Genomic DNA, 2,688 nt, shown 5'->3' on the forward strand with positions numbered 1-2,688 from the left:
ACACTTTGCTCTAGATGTTCTCTCGACCTGAAGCACTCCTTCCCCAGACGTTGTGTGGCTCATTCCTTCATGTCAATCACATTTTCAGCTCAACTGTTCCCTCTTCTGAGAAACTTTCTTTGACCACCCAATCTGCAGGATGCCCCCAACCCCAGTCATCCTCCATCACTTCAGATGCTTATTCTCTTATCATTATTTAGTAAAGTTTTAGAATTTTATAAGACAACATTTAAAATATACACACAAACCATAAAGAATATTATAATAAATAAATGTGTGACCACATTTAGGTGAAGATACAAAATATTATCAATAGAGTTGGTACCCCTACCCACTGCTCCCCAATTCCATCCGCTTCCCTCCCTCCACAGAGGAAAACACTAATCCTAATTTGGTGTTATTCATTCCCATGAATTAAAATAAATACTTCTGCCATTAAATAACATGTAACATTATCCTGCATATTTTGACTCTCCGTGGACAGCATCATACTTTACCTGCTCTTCTGCACCTGCTTCTTTCAGCGTGGTTGTGAGGCCACCCACGTTGACGAGTGCAGCTCCCGTTCATCCATTTTCACTGCTCTGTATCATGGTAGGAATATGTCACACATCATTCATTCTCTTACGAGTTGGCATTTAAATTCTTTCACATTCATTATTTTTCCATGGGTAAATGTTTAAAAATTTCTCTAGAATATAACCTAGGAGAACTGCTGGGTCAGAGGGCTTTCGTATTTCAACTTTTCTAGATATTGCCAAGTTGTGTTCCAAAGGTTTTTTTCTCCCTGATTTTTAGAAACTCATTTATTGAGTATGTCCCATAACCAGACAGTAAATTCTAAGACGTCTTCTCAATCACGCTCACCTCTATAGCCCTAGTGCCTAGTACAGTGGCTGCTACAGGGATATTTGTGGAATGGCTGAAGAAACGAATGTCGAGAGGGGAGCCGTTACTCATCTAGGGTCACAGAACTGTCTTAGTGACCAATCGGGATTTAAGCCCAGGCCACTGATTCCCTAAAACCTGACTAAGAGGACGCAGTTACTATAAAAACAATCCCCTCAGCTGTGGTTCCAGCTCTTGTCCCCAGGAAGAAAGTCTTGCATGAGTTCACCCTGAATAGGCAGGGGCCCTTCCCACGGTGTCTGAACTGCTGTGAGCCAGATGTGTGCTCCCAGTGCAGGTGGGAGTTGCAATTCCAGAAGATTCTTCAGCAGGTGAGGGTCTGAGCCCAAGAGTACAGGAATAGAGCTGTTGGGGCACGGGGCTGCTACGGTGGGAGGGTCTCAGCAGGGTGGGGAATATAGCAGGGAAAACAGATCACTGGGCTGACCCAGCAGAGGCTCCAGTGCAAAGCCCTAAGATCACATCAGTCTTTAAAAGGCAAAGAAGGAAATTCAGAGAGGCCCTCTCCCCAACTCCCCACACGTCCTTAAGAGGGCAGGCTGGTGCTTGCTCTGAGCCTGATGAAGAGCCCTAGAGGGACAGCTCAGATGTCCGCACAGGCTTGCAAACCACTGGTTCCAGGCCCTTCAGCTTGTGTTTATTCTGGACTTTCTTTCTAGTCAGTTTGCCTTTGATTTTCATCCCACTCTGTCTTGGATCCAGCCTGGAATGTATAAACCACTTAGCAAGCAAGCAAACAGCTGGGTCACCAAAGGAATGGAAAATAAAACCCCCGAAGTGGGTTTCAGGAAGGGCAACTGGAGAGAGGGCAGAAGGGGAAAGACCGGGTGGGAGGCAGCGAAGCTGGGGGTGTGCGCTCACAGAGGCTGTGATGGTGCCTCCCTGTCGCCGAGGACCTTTGCCAGCTGGACACCTGTGGAGAGAGTGAGCGAAGCTAGACTGAGCATGTGCACAGAGAGTGCGACACAGAACAAGCTGAAGGGTTCCACTTTGGGGAGTCTGACCACCTCTCTTATGGTCTGATCCCCCCAAAGGTCCCATTTACTCAAATTGGACCATCTGCTGGGCCACTCCATTACCTGGCTCGCCCTCCCTGCTCAGACCCACAATGTCCTTCCATGTCCAGCTTTGTCTTTCCATCTTGGAGGGCGCAACTTCATGTCACTTTGTTGAAGAGGAAGTCTCCCCATCTCCAGTCAGACTTCAGTAGGAAAGACCAAGGCTGGGCTTACCTCTCTCCTCTGAGCACCCAGCGTGCCATTTCCTAGAGCACTTGTCACCCTCCTCTTTGGGTCTCAGACTCTCAGCTCTCAGACAGTAGGGACCAAGTCTAACCCAGCTCTGTGTCCTCTGGGCACCTGGCACAGGGCCTGGCACATAGTAAGTACTTGGTAAGTATAGTGTGGGCTGCTAGGTTAACACTGCAGAGAATGCCTGCAGTTCTAATCCTATCACTAGATGGCTGGAAGACTTCCCCAAAACCTTTTCTGCATTTTTGGTGGGAAATTCTTGGGGAAAAACAAAAAAGAGGTGCCTAAGTCTCTTGGGTTTAGTAGCTAGATAAACCAGCTACAATGCAAACCACAGAACTATGGGGAGTGTGGGACGTGTGTTGGAATCGGAGGTGATGGGAAGGGATTAACTGAGTGTGACTCTTCACTCTTTGGCACTCTAACTAATTAATGAAACTAATAGAATTAAATGATATTAATTAATTAATTTTTTTTTTTTTTAAAAAGATGACCGGTAAGGGGATCTTAACCCTTGATTTGGTGTTGT

This window comes from Galeopterus variegatus, unplaced genomic scaffold (genome assembly GCF_000696425.1).
Source record: "Galeopterus variegatus unplaced genomic scaffold, G_variegatus-3.0.2 Scaffold3705, whole genome shotgun sequence".
Lineage (NCBI taxonomy): Eukaryota > Metazoa > Chordata > Mammalia > Dermoptera > Cynocephalidae > Galeopterus > Galeopterus variegatus.